At 45.5% G+C, this 20,384-nt stretch overlaps 1 protein-coding gene across 1 annotated transcript in view; it reads right to left on the bottom strand.

Annotated features, from left to right (window-relative positions):
* LOC129712812 (NT-3 growth factor receptor-like) overlaps nt 1-20,384 on the bottom strand; it is a 1,009,855-nt gene that overhangs the window by 413,841 nt on the left and 575,630 nt on the right. The window lies entirely within an intron of this gene.

The following is a 20,384-nucleotide window of genomic DNA, read 5'->3' as shown; positions in this document are numbered from 1 at the left end:
CCACAGAGGGTGGTGGGTGTCTGGAACACACGGGCAGGGGTAGTGGTGGAGGCAGATACAACAGTGCCATTTACGAGGCTCGTGGATATGGAGGGAATCGAGGGTTGATATACAGGCAGATCCGAGTTGTTCTTGCACGGACATTGTGAGTGGAAGGACCTGTTCCTGCCCTTCACTGTTTTATGTTCTATTTAAACAACTTAAAAATGAGGCTAATATTCAGCTTTTCTAGAACAGGGGCATGATCACAAAGAATAAAAGCTCATTTGTAATTTTGACCAGGACTTAGCTCAGAAAAAAAACACACCTCCTAATCTTCCATTGAGATTTCTTCATGAACTAGAACACTCATCAATTTACATTCTTGTTGGTCAGTCAAAGTTTCCAGTAGAACACCATTAATCCAGCCTAATTCCTTTCACAATAATCGTTGCTGAAAGGATTCTCATGCACTATATTTGTGAGAATTTTATTGACTGCCTCAGTCACGTCTCTGAACTAATGAATTCAGTTCCATTATCAGTCCAACACTTTGTTAGTCTACTGTACTCATTTGATTTTTTGCAAGATTTTATTGAGAATACATTTTTCTTTACTACAAATAGGAATCCTGAACCACGTGTTCAGGTCAATAACATTCTTACCGTTAATCCATATCTTTAGCGCCAAAGTTGACAGCCTTCCTAGTTTTAGTTTTAGAGATACAGCGTGGAAGCAGGAAATTTTTGGCCCACCGAGTCCGCGAAGACCAGCAATCCCTGTACACTAGCGCTATCCTACACACTAGGGACAATTTACAATCTTTACCAAAGCCAATTAACCTACAAATCTGTACGTTTTTGGAGTGTGGGAGGAAACCAGAGCACCCGGAGAAAACCCACACAGTCACGGGGAGAATGTACAAATTCCACACAGACAGCATCCATGGTCAGGATCGAACCCAGGTCTCTGGCACTGCAAGGCAGCAACTCTATCGCTGCACCACAGTGCTGCCCCAAGGCCAGCTAAGGCCACGAGTTATTGGAACATTTGCAACAAGAGTAGAGGGCATCCTTCAAAACTCTCACAGATTTCAACATTTGTCCCCTCTTTAACTTTGTATAATCCTTGTCAATTTTACCTGCAACTCTGAGTTTGATATTTAAATGCTGACATGTAACTGGAACTAATTTTAATTATACCTCCTTTAGCTTTGATAGCTATTATTATCACACCCCAAAGATACTGAAGGGGAACATCAGTTTGAAGCACAGGTCACTATTATGATCTGTTTGGATCAATATAATAGTGAGCAAATTTCCTAAAGTTACAGTTCATGTTCCACATCAAGGACGGTAACTGCCCCTGTGTAGGAAGGAAGTGCAGATACTGATTTAAACTGAAGATAGACACAAAAAGCTGGAGTAACTCAGCGGGACAGGCAGCATCTCTGGAGAGAAGGAATGGGTGACATTTCTAGTTGAGACCCTTCTTCAGACCAGGGTCTCGACCCGAAATATCACCAGAGATATTTGTAACTCAGCCTGTCCCGCTGAGTTATGGTAACTGCCTTGTTTATAGACGGTTCAATGATTCATACGTACGTGAGGATATTTTAGTGTGAACAAGTGTGTCAGCGAGAGTTGGTGTGTCAATGAAGGTGGGTGTACAGTGAGGATGTGTGTTCCTGGCGAGTGGGGTCAGGCACTGCAAGGCAGCAACTCTATCGCTGCACTACTACTAGGCCCACTACTAGGCCCGGCTCGCCCACCATAGACGTTGACTGGACCCACACAGCGAGAGCAAGGAAGTGCTCGCAAGCAACTGCTGAGAGCACGGTGGGCCATCAGAGAGTGAGGTAGGACATCAAAGAGCGAGGAAGAACGCTGGCGAGTGAGGAAGGTCGCCTGAGAACGAGGGGACCATCATCGAGCGAGGGGTCCATCGAGATAAGAGAGAATACTTTGGGATAGGGGTTGCTGGCATTTGGAAGAGAATGGGAAAATTATGGATAGTCACTATGGCAGATTATGTCCTACCAACTTGATTGGGCATTTTGAAGAGGTGATGAAGGTGATTGGTGAGGGGAAGGGAGCGGATTTTGAGAGTGCTTGGATTTTGGTTTGGCATTTGATAAAGGCCCTCACGCTAGGCTGTTCCAGAAGATTCAGTTGCGTTAGATCCACAGTGATTGGTAGTTTGGATTCAGAACTGACTTACCCAGAGAAGACAGAGGGTTGTGGAGGAAGGACAATATTCAGGCTGGAGGTCTCTGATTAGTGGTGTTCCCTGGGGATCTGTGCTGGGATCTCTGTGGTTTGTGATTATATAAAAATGACTTGGACACAAATGAAGTCTCGTTTAATTGATGAGTTTACAGACCACATCATAAATGGTGGAGTTGTGGGTGGTGAAGAAGGCTGTCAAAGGATACAGCAGAATTTTAGATCCGTTACGGATATGGGCAGAAAAATGGCAGATGGAGTTTAATCCAAGAAAGTGTTGCACGCTTCATGTAAGTGGAAGGTATACAGTTAACGGCAAATGGAGAGTATACCGTTAAGTATCTGCACTTCACAACATGGACGTACAGAGCGATCTTGGGATCCAATTTCATAGCTTCCTGAAAGTGGCAACACAAGTAGATAGAATGGTAAAGAAGGCATGTGGTTTGCTTGCCTTCAATAATTGAGGCTGGAAATGATGTTGCAGCCTTACAGGACTTTGGTTCGGCTGCATTTGGATAATGTGTGCAGTTGTGTTCAGCCCATTGTAGGAAGGTTGTGGAGGCTTTGGAACGGAAGCAGGAGAGGCTTACCAGAATGCTGCCTGGATTAGAGAGTGTTAGCTAAAAGGAGAGAGGTTGAACAAGCTTCGATTGTTTTCTCTGGAGCATCAGAGGTTGAGGGGATACCTGATAGAATTTTCTAAAATAATGAGAGGCATTAATAGGATAACCAGTTAGAACATTTTTCACAGGATGGAAATGTCAGAGCGGAGTGCGTAGTATTAATGTCAGAGGGGGAATGTTTGAAGGAGATATGAGGGGCAAGTTTTATGTGGGTGCCTGGAACGCCTTACGTGGAGGCAGGTACAATAATGGCATTTAAGAAGCTTTTAGATAGGCAAATAGATATGCAGACAATGGTGAGATCTCGATCATTTACAGGTAAAAGAGATTTTACTTCGGAGTCACGTTAGTGACTGCGTGAAGACCCCGCCAGCACGCATGCGTGACATAGAGTCTCACGCAGTGCAAAGCGACAGGCTGGAGAACGAGCTCTCCCGCAACAGAGTTTAAAACGGGACCTCCAGGTAAGTAAAACTTATTCTGAGGTCGTATTTGAAAAAACCCTTGTTGTGATCTGATTCATAGAGAACATGGACAAGGGCAGAAAAACGAAGAAGGTCGCACCCCGTCTGACTGTGATGGCCCAGGAGGGTTCCAGCAGTGGGGGACGACCGTTGGCACCTGGACCGCACTCGCTGCGGTCCACAGTCACCGACAAATTTTCTGTAGAGCCGAGCCCAACGCCGCAAGCTGCTCAGCTCGAACCACCGCAGCGGGTTGGAGGCAAGGCTAAACAGAAATCGGTCCGGCACGGAACACACACCGCCCGAGAGCGGCAGAGGTGACCGTTTGTCTCACATGGAGCGGTTGATGGAGCAAATGCTCCAGCGGGACTTGCTCCGGGAGATGGGGCAAGCCCGCCAAGGGAGTGCAAGCACACCCGCAACAGTGCAATATCCAGCACTGGCCATCGCATCTCCCTCAGCAGAGGGGAGCGTTGGTGACCAGGGCTGGGCTGGTCAAGAAGAGGGGTCTTTGGCTGAAGACAACAGCAATATGCTGGGGGTGCAGGAACAGGAAGAGCTGCTGGGAGTGATAAACCGCTACGCTGTAACACTGCGAGCGGGACAGCCATTGCAGCCTAAACTGGCGGCTAGCATTGACTACCTGTCCTTCAACCCACTCCAAGAACAGGTAGTCAATGAGGCATTGGAATTATACACGCCACCGGAGGATTGTATATCGCTCAATGTACCGGCCGTCAATAACCAAATCCGGATATACATTGGGTTGGGCATTCGAACCCAAGAAATAAAAATCCAAAAAATTCTGAAGCACCTGACATCAGCCATAACATCATACGCTCGTTCCGTGGATGGTGTCGAAATGACCAACAACCAACAAGACACCCTGGCTCTGCTGTGTAATACACAGTACAAAATCAACAACCTACGAAGTATGGAGGGCTATCACTCGCGATAATTATTATACTACAAAATATTCAGGATACAAAATTGAATTCATTCAAAAAAGTATGCCGCCAGTTCAGCATGCACCCCACAGGGAGTTTACCCTCTCACAAAAAGAAAAATGCGAGGGACAGGCAGAACTGGTGAGACTACATACAAAGGGAGTCATAGAGAAATCGGAACATGACCCTTTGGAATTTGTATCAAATATCTTTACTAAAACCAAAAGAGATGGTGGATGTCGCATCATCATTGACTTAACGACATTGAATACTTTTGTCAAGTATATACATTTCAAAATGGAAACATTTGTTACTGCCAAACAATTTCCAGAGGATACTTCATGGCATGCATCGATTTAAAAGATGCATATTATTAATCAGTACCCATTCATAAGGATCATCGTAGATACCTAAAGTTTAACTGGATGGGGCAACTATGGCAGTATAAAGTATTGCCTAATGAGCTAACATCAGCCCCAAGACTATTTACCAAGATATTAAAACCGGCCCTGGCAATACTAAGAAAACAAAAACATATTGTCATGGCATATCTTGATGATATTTTGAGAGTGGGCAAAACCCTGGAATTAGCTAAATCAGCGGTATTAGCTACCAAACATTTATTTGAAACTCTGGAGTTTGTCATACATCCAGATTCAAATCAATATTCAATATTTATTACATGTCATTTGAACCTCAGTGAGGCTCAAACGAAACTCCGTTTCCAAAGCCATACAAGCAAAGACAATTTCCTACAGACATACACACAAATCAATTTACAGAAACATCCATCACAGTGAACCCACTGTGATGGAAGGCAAAGTCTTTTCTCTCCCCTGCACCATTTTTTCTCCCGATGTCGAAGCCCCAGGCGGGCGATGATAAGTCCCATGGCCATTTTAGGCCGCACGGGGCGATGTACGGCCCCGCTCACGGTCTAAAAGTCACGAAGTTGGAGCCCCCGGCGGGCGCTGGAATGTCCCGCGGCCATTAAGCCACACTTGGCGATGTACGGCCCCGCTCCGGGTCATTCCAACCCCGCGACACGGGCGGGAGAAGTCGCGTTGCGGGAGCTCCGGAAAGCGGACTCCACCCTGACCCACGAGCTCCCGATGTCCCAGTCCATCGGACCTGCAGCTGCAGCTGGAGCCTCCGAGCTCCAGAGTCGAGCCGCAGCAGCGAGTCACCACCGCTCCCCACGCTCCGATGCCGACCAGCCCCACGATGGTAAGTCCGCAGCTCCACAGCTTCGTGACTGGAGCCCCCAGGTTGTTCAGGCTGGAGGCCGCTCCACGGTGCTAGGCCCCAACGACAATGGAGACCCACCAGTGAAAAGGTCGGGTCTCCCGTGCAGGGAAGAGATTTTTAAAGTTTCCCCCTCCCACCCCCCGCATTTAAAATGTTAAAAAACTATTACACTATTAAAAAACACAAACAACTACATTTAACTAGACAAAAAATAAAAAAAGACAGACAGGCTGTAGGGGACGCTGCAGCAGTGAGTCGCACCACCACCAAATGCAGTTAAATCTAAGTTGACGCCATCCACAACTATGGACTATATGGGATTCACAATTAACTCAGTCCACATGTCTGTTACGTTGCCAAAAGTAAAAGCAGCAGAATTGGCACAAGCCTGCAACAAATTAATGATTACCAATCAACCAACTATTTGGCAGGTGGCAAGAGTAATTGGGAAATTAGTAGCAGCATTTCCAGCTACCCAGCTTGGACCTTTGCATTACCAAAACTTACAAAGAACAAAGGTGCAAGCGTTAAAAAACAACATGCAGGTCATTTTGACCGAACCATGAAATTACCAACTAAAGCAATATCAGAATTACAGTGGTGGAAAGTGAACATTTGGCATAGTTCCAGCACCATCGTTATCAATAACCCAACATTCACAATACAAACGGATGCTAGTGCTCAAGGCTGGGGAGCAACTAACACTATATCTAGTACGGGTGGTAGATGGAACATACAAGAATCATCACTAATACAGACACTGGGTATAAACTATTTGGAAATGTTGAGTGCGTTTTATGGGCTAAAAGCTTACTGTTCAGCTATGCACCATTTGCATGTCCGCCTACACCATATAACCATATAACAATTACAGCACGGAAACAGGCCATCTCGGCCCTACAAGTCCATGCCGAACAAATGTTTTTCCCCTTAGTCCCACCTGCTTGCACTCGTACCATAACCCTCCATTCCCTTCTCATCCATATGCCTATCCAATTTATTTTTAAATGATACCAATGAACCTGCCTCCACCACTTCCACTGGGAGCTCATTCCACACCGCCACCACTCTCTGCGTAAAGAAGTTCCCCCTCATATTACCCCTAAACTTCTGTCCCTTAATTCTGAAGTCATGTCCTCGTGTTTGAATGCAAATTGACAATACTACAGTGGTGGCCTATATTAATCATATGGGCGGGATAAAATCGATATCATGTGATAATCTGGTCAACACAATCTGGCAATGGTGTGTCGACAGACATATTTGGCTATCAGCAACTTACCTACCAGGTAAGCTTAATACAGTGGCAGACACCAGGTCACGAAAATTCAATGATAACACCGAATGGATGTTAAACCCCAAAGTATTTGCTGAAATTACAAAGCAATATGGAACACCAGATATCGACCTCTTCGCATCCCGACTGAATCACCAGGTATCAACATATGTCGCTTGGGAACCAGACCCTGAGGCAGCAGCGATGGACGCATTCTCGTTGAACTGGGGAAAATTGTTTTTCTATGCCTTTCCCCCCTTCTGCCTCATCAGTCGGGTACTATGCAAAATACAGATGGACTCTGCTTCAGGTATTTTGGTAGTACCCGACTGGCCTACACAACCATGGTTCCCTGTGGTCCTTGACATGGTCACTGAACCACCCATGACCATTCCCAGGAGACCAGATCTGTTGGTCCACCCTGTCACAGGCGAGAGTCATCCGTGCCATGACAGAATAAATCTGTTGGGTTGCAGAATTTAAAAAGACCATTATTGGACCTGGGACTGTCAAACAGGACCATGGACATGATGACAGCATCTCACCGACAATCCACCAAGAAACAGTACGTCTCCAGCATCAGGAAGTGGGAGGCGTACTGTTCAAGAACAGGGACGACATATAGAACAGCAACCATAACGAACGTACTGGAGTTCCTGTCCAGCCTTCACTACGATGAAGGTCTGAGTTACAGTACAATTAAGTGCTCTGTCAGCCTACCTGTGGCAGGCACCAGGACAACAGTCTATAGGGTCACATCCGCTGGTGGCCAAATTAATGAAGGGCATCTTTAATACCAACCCCCCTAGACCAAGGTACACCCAGATCTGGGACATCAGTTCTAAGGGGATGGTCACCAGCTGGATCCCTGACTCTGGAACAGCTCACCCTGAAAACGGTAATGCTGATGCTTTAATCTCAGCCCAAATGGTCCAGTCCCTACACCTTCTCAGACTGGACAACGTGACCAAGTCACATTTACTATCTGGGAGCTGGTAAAACAGAGCAGACAGGGAACTTCAGGACTAACTATGGAATTCCAGGCGTACCCACCTGACCATCCGTTTATGTGTCATGACACATTTGCCGCAATGTCTCAATACAACCAAAGAATCCCGAGGGAGAGAAAAGGCACTATGGGTCAGCTGCAAAAAGCCACATGGTCGGATTTTGGTACAAACCATCTCTAGATGGCTCAGACAGGTATTGGGAGCAGCTGGGGTGTATACTGACATTTTTACATCTCACTCCACCAGGGCAGCAGCTACATCGGCGGCTAAGAATATGGCCATTGGACCATATCCTGGCACCAGCGGGGTGGTCACGGAAAGAACGTTCCAAACGTTCTATAATAAGCCAATTGTTAAACCTGTATTATTTGCTGAGAGGATTTTAAATTCTGCAAATATATAGTTTAAGCCCGGGGGAGCATTATTTTTTCTTTGTTTAAAATAAATATTGTTATTGTTTTTTAAAAAACGGATTCATGTTTGATTACGATAACATACTTCCTCCCTTGGATGACTTCGGCAGTGAGTGAAGCATGGACTGTTACACGGTTTGAAATCACAGAGCTTTAAAATCTTCACGTAGTCACTCACGTGACTCCGAAGTAAAGTAGTAAGATTAAACGAGAACTTACCAGTTTGAAGTTTGATCTTTATTTTAAGAGGAGTTACGATGAGGGATTACGTGCCCTCCGCTCCCACCCTCAATTATAAAGGTCAACTGGTATCCCATTTCAATTACTGTGTTTTCTGTGATTCCCACACTGCTGCTTTGAAGAATGTTGCGCATGCGTGCTGGCGGGGTCTTCACGTCAGCACAACCCCTCATCGTAACTCCTCATAAAATAAAGATCAAACTTCAAACTGGTAGGTTCTCGTTTAATCTTACTATTAGTTCAACTTGGCATCACAGGCATTGTTAGCTGAAGGGCCTATTCCTGTTCTGTACTGTTCTATGTGTAGGAAGGAAATACAGATGCTGGTTTAAACCGAAGATAGACACAAAAAGCTGCAGTAACTCAGCATTTCTAGAGTAAAGGAAGATGCTGTCTGACCTGCTGAGTTACTCCAGCTTTTTATGTCTATCTTCTGTAATGTTCCAAAGTTCCAAAGACTCCTGGTACATAATGTAGGTACAGGTAACCAAGATATCAGTGCTTAAAAAGGAACTGGTTTAAGATATCATCCTCTGTTCTCTGCATTGTGCATTAAGGGCCAAACTCAGCGGGACAGGCAGCATCTCTGGATAGAAGGAATGGGTGACATTTCGGGTCGAGACCCTTCTTCCAAAGAAAGGTCATTCTTTCTATTCAGAGATGCTGCCTGCCCCGGTGAGTTACTCCAGCATTTTGCGTCTATCTTCGATTTAAACCAGCATCTGCAGTTCCTTCCCACAACAATACTGCAAGTGTGGCCTCACCAACATCTTGAACAATTGCAACGTAATGTCCCGCTTCTTGTCCTCAGTGCTCTGACAAACGCAGAACAATGTGCTGAACATCTTCTTCACCACCCTCTCCACTGTGATGGTGCCACTTTCAAGGTGCTGTGTATTCGTAGACCTAAGTCCCTCTGCTGCACAACGTGCCCCAGGACCCTGCCTTAAACTGTGAGTCCTCTGCTGGGTTGACTTTCTGAAGTGCAGTATCTCACACTTTTCTCAATTCAAAGCCATTTGATATTCCTCACCCATCAAAAAGCTATCAAATTTGTCACTGATATCAAAGACATTCAGATCCATTTAAAAATCCATTCAGCAAATACAAAATATAGAACACAGAACAGCGCATGTACTGCACATGGCCATGCTGAACATGATGTCAAGTTAAACCTCTGTCGCATCTCATCCATATACCTCCATTTCCTGTGTATACCTAAGCCTATTTGAAATAAATAATCAAAAAATGAAAAAGTAAAGTTAACTAAAAAGCAAAAATAAATAAAAACATTACATTCACGTTAAATATTTTCCAAAGTAATTTACTTCCACTTGTTTCTTAATTGTATGTCCCAGAACTCCACAGTCAGTGGCAGCGGTAGAATTGCTTCCTTACAGTGCCAGAAACCCGACTTCCATCCTGACCACGGGTGCTGTCTGTACGGAGTTTGCACGTTCTCCCCGTGACTATGTGGGGTTTCTCCGAGATCTCCGGTTTCCTCCCACGCTCCAAAGACGTACAGGTTGGTATGTTTATTGGCCTGGTATAATGGTGTGTGTAGGATAGTGCTGGTGTAACGGGGTGATCACTGGTCGGCACGGACTCGGTGGGCCGAAGGGCCTGGTTCTGTGCGGTATCTTGAAACTAAACTAAACTAAACCACTAGCGTCGGACTCGGTGACAGATTGGACCTGACCTAGGGTGTGGGGTGAATCCCCAGTTAAAGCTGAGGGATTCCTGCAACACTCTCTCCCACACGGCACTCAGAATATGTCTGTGATTTGAATTGCTGAATGCCAGTGCCTCTGAGTGAAATCATCGACAGAATACAGCATGATCTGATTCACGCCGTGATCCTGGATCTTTAAAGAAAGCTGCAGGAAACATTCCATGTACACTGAGAAGGGGAGTGTGATTGAGCACTGGTGCGTGCAGGTGGAAGGGGAACATAACCTTGTCCGTGGGCAGCAGTGGGAGATAATGGAACCGTCTGCACTAAATATGAAGTGGGTCAGCTTTTGTGAACAAAGCAAAGCCAAGTGCCCAGTCTCACAGCACTGGCTAGCATCCGGCAGCAGGAATAAAAGACTACAAGCTGTTTTTTTCCCTCCAGTTTAATCATTCTGCCCAGTTACAAATCTCTGCCTTTCTCCTCATTGTTATGTGGTTCAGAACTTGATTGTGATTCATAACCTTCCTTGTCACAGCTTTCTGCTGCATCTCATGGGGCACTCTTTCATTCAGTTTAGAGATATAGTGGGGGGTAACAGGCTATTCGGCCCATCGAGTCTGCGCTGACCAGCGATCTCCGTGCACTAAAGGTGGCACGGTGGTGCAGAGGTAGAGTTGCTGCCCTACAACGCTTGCAGTGCCGGAGACCCAGGTTCGATTCTGACTACGGGTGCTGTCTGTACGGAGTTTGTACGTTCTCTCCGTGACCCCATGGGTTTGATCTTTGGTTTTCTCCCACACTCCAAAGACAGACAGGTTTGTGGGTTAATTGGCTTGGTGTATGTGTAAATTGTCCCCAGTGAGTGTAGGATAGTGTTAATGTGTGACGATTGTTGGTCGGCGTAGATTCGGTGGGCCGAAGGGCCTGTTTCACCACGCTGCATCTCTAAACTAAAAACTAAACTGACACTATCCTATGCAGTAGGGGCAATTTACACTTTACAATTTTTACCTGAGCCAATTAACCTACAAACCTGCATGGCTTTGGAATGTGGGCGGAGACCAGAGCACCTGAAAATAACCCACGCAAGTCACGGGGAGAACGTACAAACTCCGTACAGACAGCACCCGCAGTCAGGAACGAACCTGGGTCTCTGTGAGGCAGCCAATGCAATGTATCGAAGATAGACACAAAATGCCGGAGTAACTCAGCGGGTCAGGCAGCATCTCTGAAGAAAAAGAAAGGTCGAGACTCTTCTTCAGATAGAGGGGAGGGAAACTAGAGGCATGAAAAGGCACAGAACCAAAATCAAAGCCAGTGTCATTGAGTCAGGAAAGGCGGAGCCCACAAAGGTCCATTGTTGGCTGTGGAGGAGGTGATGACGAAGGGATATGAACAGTGAAACTAGCAGGATGACTAGGGAGTGGGACGGACGGAGAGAGAGGCAATGCAAGCGTTGCTTGAAATGAGAAATATTTAGGTTTAATAGATGTTTGGTGATCTGAACCTGAAATGAGTACGGAATCACAGAGAAAGGGCATTTTAATGAAGAGTGTTTTACAGACTCTGGTCCAATGTTGCACTGTTGTCCCTTCACAGTCTAGTGTCCAGCAGAAGAATGCACAGTTCCCCCTTTCTGAAAATAATAACATTGCTCTGTTTTTGTTGCAATTTTACTTCAGAGTCACGTGAGTGATTCCGTGAAGAAGCCCGTCCAGTACACATGCGCATCATTACGTCAGTTGCATTGGCGCAGACGCTGGAAGGAACGGAGTCCTCCAGCGGTAAGTTTAAAAAATCCTGCAGGTTGTCCATTGCGGGAATCCTTTTTTGTGGGTTCCTGCTGGATAGCGAGTTGGGCAAAACCCAGTGGACCGCGTGGAATTTGTTGACCGCGGGGATGCCGGTTCGCACCGCAGGAGTGCAGTAGCAGGCGGCCGGTGGGCTTTGCTTGTTGAGTCGCGGATAGAACGTAGCAATGTTACAAAATTTTGAGATTTTAAAAATCAAGTCTGCAATTTATCCCATCAGATAAAGCATACCAATAAGTTTAATTTGACACCTAATTCACTTTCATATCTCAAGTATTTAAAAAGTTATGGCCATTTTCATACTCGGAAATTAGCATCTTGTTCCCTATTGATTTTCTATGGAGATAACAAAAAAGCTGTGATCGTAGACAGTCAAAAGCCCATAACCTTCTTAAAAATTAAGAGAACTGAATGAAATTTTCAGTTATCATAGATTGAAGCATGCTGAAACAAACATGAAATAATCTTACTTGGATGACCTGAAATTAAAGCATATAATTAGTTAGTTACCTAATTGTAACTAATTATAAACTTCAATTGCTAGATCTAAACATCTATCCATTTCTTAATAAATGATTAACATTTTTAAATAGCCTAAGTGTCCAAATAATATTCATAAATAATTCACAATAAAACATGATTTTTAAATCTCATTTACATTAATTTATAGGCCAAATGGAAAGAATTTAGTGTTCAATTGCTGTAAATTAATGTCCATTTAAATCAGCTTTCTAGTGAGATCCTGTGAACGCGCTGGTTTAGAACGTTCACATTGCGGTAGATTTGTGCCCTCAAATGCCCAGAAAAATACTGCGGGATATAATGGGCCCAAAATGAGCTATTCGCAACATTAAACTTTGTATAAAGGGATCTTAAGAAGCCCTTTTTAACGTAAAAATAAACAGCCTACCTTCTCTTGTCCCCTGTATAAGATCCGGCCCGTTGTCGGCGGTCGGGGGTTTAGAGGTTAATTTTTAACCTACTATGACAAGTAAGGAAAGCCCTTAAAACTAATAATAGCTCAAGCGAGGGAATCTTCCAGCGATTTTTCATTAATAATTAACTAGGCTGAAAAACCGCGATTTGAACAGCCTGGGGAAAATCGCGTTTTAAACCCGCCCCCCTCTAAACGGCGCCAAAATCGCGCACACGGGCTGGGACAGATTTTCAGCGACGCTTCAGGTAGGCTTTGCAACATACCTACAAAGGTCCACAACTCCAGAGGTTAATTGGCCGCGGGGGTTTTGTTCCGCGGGTTGTACAATGGCCATGATAGTTGGTTGTGGCTGTTGGGCTCGTTATTTCTAGTCGCTGACAGGGAGGTCAGCGACTCCCGAGCTGTTTAGTTTGGTCCGGGGAGGTTGTTGACCGTGGGTTACACTAGCTACAGCCACAATAGATTGTTGTGGCTGTGGGGATTGTTGTTCGAGTCAATGACAGGGAGGTCAGCGACTCCTGAAATGTGTTTTAATATGGGTCGCGGGGTTCGCGATATCACGGGGATACCGGCTACGGTCCGCGGTAAATGAGGAGCCGGTGGCCGTCGGACTTTTTGCTAAAGTCGCTGACAGTAGGTCAGCAACTACAGAGGTCGGGGTGCAGACTGAGCGTGGTGGCGTACCCGACTCATTGAGGCGGGGGGCCCGACTTCTGCAGCCCATATGAGGAAACCATGTGGAGCCTGGCCAGGAGTTGTAGTAAATGCCTACTATGTTCTGTGTGTTGAAACAAAGCAAGAAATTCATGGTCCTATACAGGGACACATGACAATAAACTCACTTGAGCTTGAACTTGAGTTTCCCTCTGTCACATATGTATGTCCTCACACGTGCATTATCCTAATATGATAAGCCATATCAGGAAACGTCATCAGGGGATTGCGGGCTGTTTCAGGGCTGCTTACCAATTCTCTCAGTGGAGAGGAGTACAAGAGGTCAGTGCGTGGCTGACCCCAACCCCAACCCAGGAAGTGAGACTTGTGGTTTATCACCCTTATGTGTCTATGGCAATAGCATTTTCTGCTATTTCTGTGAAGGTTTCAGGTTAGGTCCAAGCTGGGCTTCAAGGAGAATTTACAATTCATGCATCCCGGCAGTGCTGCCCTCCAAATTAAGGATGTGAATGCAACCCACTTCAGGGGCCTTTGGGCTTGCCTCAAGACCACCGGTAACTATGCAGGTACGTGAGGCTGGTTTTCCTGTAACATGGGTTGTGAGGACCGGGTCCATTGTATTCGTTTCTAGTGGCATGCAGTGCTCGCTTTCACAGCACATATTTAAACAAATTGGAACGATACACAGAAGGCTGGAGTTGGCCTGTGCAAGGATGACACGCAAATTTGGGAAGCGTTCAAAAAGGGCAGACATTATAGTTGCTATTAGGTCACGTTGTGACTATCATACCAAGACAGGTGATTACCATCTACTCCAATAAAAGGAAATGGGAAGCCTTGTTGAGCTCTATTTATCAGTCACCTGTGGGAGTTACAACAGGTGGCGTCATAGTAATTCTGCTCATTAAAGGGACTGTGCACATTTCTTCCCCAAGATGCCGGATTATTCATATTAAAAGTAAATAAATCCCAGATTTACTGGGGTGGACGTCTTTATAAATATCTTTGCCTATGACATATAACTGTTCAGTTTTGTTCCAGCATTTCCCACTATCTCTGACAAACGGGGGCCAGAGGGGCTCCAATCCTTCCCTATAGATGGTGTTGGCATCTGGAAAGAGCACGACTAGAGTCGCTAGCACGTGCAGCCTGTTTGGTGCAGGAGGATACCAACAGAGCATCGATTGGCACGGCTTGTCCTGACGGCTGCTGTAGGCAGTGACCTGACAACCCCAACTCAGAATGAGTGCCAAGTCGAGGGTATCAAAGCCGGACATGATTTCATCTCGTCGCCGTCCGACGAGCTCCATCTTAAGGCATGTCAGGCAGCAGCACCTAGTAAGGGTTGCAAAATTTCCTCCCACTTAAGGGCGGAGTGGTCGAGAGAGTGCTACAGGAGGATGCACTTCTGCCTGAAGCAACACCTGTTTGCAGGGTTGCCATTCCTCCCACGTGCCGTACCACAGTGGTCGAGATGCATACATGCCCGTGGCGACACGTAGTAAAGGGATGCTGAATTCCTCCCACTCAATCGGAGTGATCGAGAAGGTGCTACAGGAGTAAACACGTGTGCCTGAAGCAACACCTGTTTGCAAGGTTGCCATTCCTCCCACTTGGTTCACCACAGTGGTCGAGATGGTGCAGATATACATGCACACAGGCCTGAGGCAGCTCCTGTTGCAGGTTGTATAAGTCCTCCAACGCGGATGTACATCGGATGCAGATGGAACCACACATATAAGATTGTGGGAAATGGTGTTGAACAACATGCTTGGTACAGAGGCATGTACAAGCAATTGGAGGAGATGGATGGTGATATCTGCTTCAGCTGCGATTACTCACACTCTAAAAAGAGTGTCTAAGGTTAGTATGGATTAATTCCAAACACGAATCCGAACATGACTACGTACCGGGATCCCATGCTCAATGCATAAGGCACGACGATCGTATGAGGGAAAGCAGTGGGCTTTGCCTCTAAAAGTTGCTGCTCAGTCGGAAATGGACAAGCCACTACAATAGGAGTTGGCCAGCAGCATCAGCGATCTAATGGGAATGACAACATGGGCAGAGTCTGCGAATGAAATTTTGTTTGGAACTCCAGCAAAGGTAAGAGACCTGGCCTGGAGATAGAGACGTTAGTGTAGTTCTCGTTATTTACCTCCATGGAAGTCATTATGGTACATGAACAGTATTCAGCATTGCTAATGTATCTGGAGTCAGGAGGTTTTCCATGCATTGTCAAGTCTTCAGTCATACGTATGACATAGCTGCATTCGCTACATGCTCAGCTCTAAGTTGATACGCTATGGTGGTGGCAGATGTTAGTCACATGGCAATCAAGTCAAGTATCCTGACGTAGTTACCTATGTCGTTTGCTATTGGTGTATCATCAAGTTCAGATCAATGTCAGATCAACCCAAGTTCAGATCAACCCAGAAGGGATGTTAGACCACACGATATTTATGGAATGTATGCGTCTACAGTAGGGTCTTTATATATAAAGTATAGATCCCGCTGTAGAGTTTCTATGTCTGATTGGTCTATGCAACTTTCTTCCCAGGGTTTGTCGGGAATGATAATTCAATTTAGTAAACTTTAGACATAACCTTCTGCTGATGCAGCCTGTGCCTTGGGAAATCAGTTTTACAGGATGACAATCAAGGATGGCCTGTATATTCTGAATGGATTGCTTTATGGTTGGTTTGTCACACCGACGCATGGATATGTTCACTCCAGAGGACATTTCTTTTCAGGAGATGGGAATTGTTTTTGTTTCATGCTGATATTACATGTAAAACGGTACGGTTTTGATGTCTTAGAGTTCAAATTGTTTTGGGCCATTTATTGTATCCAACGTGTTTCCTGTCATGTTGGTGGCAGCGAACGAGGTCCACTCTGATGGGTGTCACCCTGGATATCGAGTGTGTAAACAATATCTTCAATACAAGTTCTCCCAGCACAAGCACAAGCAGTATGGATTTGGCGTTGTGTTAACAATGATTCACGTGGTTCCAGCTATATCCGTGGTCATGGCTCGAGTCTCGACACAATGAGTGTAGACAGTGCTACACAGTATGGAAGAGGTTGGAGATGCCATTATGTTTTTTCATATCTCATCTACTCAAGCAGAGCAAACCAGGGGTGAGAAGGGTTTAGGATCATATTTTGGCATTTCCCACGGGTTCACTTCCTGGGAAGGGCGCACTAGCTAAGATATAACCATATAACCATATAACAATTACAGCATGGAAACAGGCCATCTCGACCCTTCTAGTCCGGGCCGAACACATAATCTCCCCTAGTCCCATATACCTGCGCTCAGACCATAACCCTCCATTCCCTTCCCATCCATATAACTATCCAATTTATTTTTAAATGATAAAAACGAACCTGCCTCCACCACCTTCACTGGAAGCTCATTCCACACAGCTACCACTCTCTGAGTAAAGAAGTTCCCCCTCATGTTACCCCTAAACTTCAGTCCCTTAATTCTCATGTCATGTCCCCTTGTTTGAATCTTCCCTACTCTCAGTGGGAAAAGCTTTTCCACGTCAACTCTGTCTATCCCTCTCATCATTTTAAAAACCTCTATCGTCCCCCCTTAACCTTCTGCGCTCCAAAGAATAAAGCCCTAACTTATTCAACCTTTCTCTGTAACTTAGTTGCTGAAACCCAGGCAACATTCTATTAAATCTCCTCTGTACTCTCTCTATTTTGTTGACATCCTTCCTATAATTAGGCGACCAAAATTGTACACCATACTCCAAAATACATATCAATGTTACCAGAGGCCTTAGAGGTGTGGAATTAGCATTGGTTTTCTGGTTATGCAGGTATTTCCACTGACAGTTCTTAATCCCATTTCCACCATGGCGGCATCGGCGTCAGTAAGCAGGGCGTCCCCATCGATCTTATGGTTGTGGCTGCAGGATGGTCAAGTGAATTGTTTGCAAACAATGATATGCTTAATGCACTTTTTATCCACTCAATCTGAATCAATCAATGCAGTGTGATGCCGGATTTGAATCTACGACATGAAATCACAGAGCTTTGAAATCTTCACAGAATCACTCACGTGACTCCGAAGTAAAATAGTAAGATTAAACGAGAACTTACCAGTTAGAAGTTTGATCTTTATTTTATGAGGTGATTACATGCCCACCACGTCCAACCCTCCCTCTCATAAAAAGGTAATTTCTTGGTAGTTCTCATGTTGCTGATCTTACAATGTTACTTCGACCTGCAGTTATCTGTGATTTCATACCGCTGCTTTGAAGATTGATGCACATGCATACTGGACAGGCTTCTTCACGTAATCACCAACGTAACTCCTCATAAAATAAAGATCAAACTTCAAACTGGTAAGTTCTCATTTAATCTTACTATTTTACTTCGGAGTCACGTGAGTGACTACGTGAAGAACCCGCCAGGACGCATGCGTGTCATATCGCTTCACGCATTGCGAAACGACAGGCGGGGTGGAGCGTTCCCCCGCAGCGGTAAATTTGAAACCGCGACCGACAGGTAAGTGAATTACTCTGCGGTCATTTTCTGTTTCCCGTGCTGTTTTTACAGGGAGAAACTGGACAAAAATAGAGTCCACAAGGGCTGCGTCTAAAGCTGGCTGGGGAGGACCGCGGGGTTGCGGACAGCCAGCAGCAGCTGAAGGCACCAGCATCACCATGAGTGGGATCACCTGTGCCCGACTTGGCACCCGCGCCAGCCAGATCAACACCACGGCCGGGCGGGAAGACTACACAGATCAGAGCCGTTGACTCTGACAAATCAAAATGGCAGGCGGGGGGAGTATTCCCCTGCAGTGGTAAGTTTTTAAAACCAAGACCGACAGGTAAGGGAATTACTTGCTTTGTTTCCCGTGCTGTTTTTCACAGGGGAAACTATGGACAGGAGTCCACAAGGGCTGCACTGGCTGGGAATAACTACGGAGTTGCGGACAGCCAGCAGCGGCTGACGGCACCAGATCACCGTTAGTGGGATCAGCTGTGCCCGACTTGGCTGACAAGTCGAACTGCAAAGAAATGCCGCAGGGACCAGAGTTACTGGGGCCAAATGGAGCGGCTTATGGAGCGCATGCTCCACTGTGACAGACTCTGGGAGATGGAGTCTAGTCACAATGGGTATATAATACACCCATGGCAGCACCTTATCAGGGCTGCACAGTGCATCTCCCTCGACAGAGGGGAGTACTGGGAGCCAATTCTGGGCTGGCCCTGAAGAGGGGTTTCGCTGAAGAACAAATCAGTGTGCAGGGGGTGCAAGAACAAGGGAACCTCCTGGAAAAGGAGTCCAAGTTTGTACATCTAAAAACAACTACAGGAACATGGCTGTAATAGACACTACTGCCAAATATTTGGCACCGGAAAATAGGTATCCCTCAAAATTTCCCACGGTGAACAGTTACATCTGAAAACACATTGGAACGGGAGTCAGAAGGCAGGATGTTTAGCTAAGACGCTGTGGCATTATTCTGCAATACAGAGTATGAGATTAATAGTCTCATCCGCCAGCTTTAAACCCTAAGTTTGCAGAGCTGTGCAGACCTGGAGGGATTAAACCACCAATATTACTACTTGGGGGCAACTTGTCAAAACAGGTAAAAGAGCTCAATAAGGAGGCCAATACCCTGGGGCTCATAAAGGCGGCAATAGGCAGGATCTCCTACACATGACAACAGCACCTCCACGCACCCACCAGCAGGAAGACACACAGAAGCTGGTGAAAGCTCAAAGGCTGGGCTACAGGACAGAGGTCTTTTAGGCCTGGCCCAGACCGGCCTTCGTGGAAGACGTGCAAACCCAAATCCCAAATCCAAAAACCGACGCCACAACCTCTACGGCGACTGCAAGGAAGAAAACAAACTTTCCACTGGTCACCATGGAGGTAGGGGGGTCTAGTCTCATCCAAAAAACAGGAGGTGTAAATAACACACATTGGGTGTAGATTACATTTTCTTGGGAGACATGGAGTGCAATAACTACTAACACTTATTTTCTACCTAGTGTTCAGGGATATACAATTGTATTTGTGCAAAAGATTTCCCGATTCAGCATGTACCGAACTGAATGTCCGTGCCTTCACGAAAAGAAAAACTGGAAACGCATGCTGACCTGGAGAGGCTCGATGCTAGGGAATCATGGGGAAATCCCAACACGACTCTTTGGAATTTGTGTCAATATCTTTACGAAAAACAAAAAGATGTGGTTACCAATCATTCAGGTCTGACAAAACTGAATATATTGTGCAGTAAATTCATTCGAAATTGGAAACCTTTGTTACTGCCAAACAATTGATCCATAGGCTACTTTATGAATTGCATCCATTAAAAGATGCTTACTATACAGTGCCTATGCGGAAGGATTATAGACGTTATTAATTCTAAGCTAACACCTTCCACCACTAAGGACTACTTGGGGTTCACCTTTGACTTAGTCTACATGTGGGTAACTTATCAAAGGAAGGTACAGACTTAACTGAGGCCAACAACCTCATTGACATCAGTAAACCACCTATTCGACTGGTAGCAGCCACACTGTTTGACCTTTGTATTACCAATAATTACAAGGACAAAGGTATACGCAAATAAAATCAATACTGGTCATGTGTAGAGACCAATGAGGCTACCAAACTAAGCAATCACAGAATTACAATGATAGGGGAAATATTGGGCATTGTTCAAACCCTATCATTGTCAGCAACCATTCAGTGGTGCTACAAACTGATGCCAGTGTTCATGGTTGGCGTGTTACTAACCCCATCTCTAGTTGTGGATATAGATGGGATGCACAAGAAGTATCATTGCTTCAGATACATGTCATAAACTACTTGGAAATGTTGGGT

This window comes from Leucoraja erinacea, chromosome 33 (genome assembly GCF_028641065.1).
Source record: "Leucoraja erinacea ecotype New England chromosome 33, Leri_hhj_1, whole genome shotgun sequence".
Taxonomy (NCBI): domain Eukaryota; kingdom Metazoa; phylum Chordata; class Chondrichthyes; order Rajiformes; family Rajidae; genus Leucoraja; species Leucoraja erinaceus.
The sequence above is the reverse complement of the archived record's forward strand: the minus strand, read 5'-3'. Positions and strand labels throughout refer to the sequence as shown.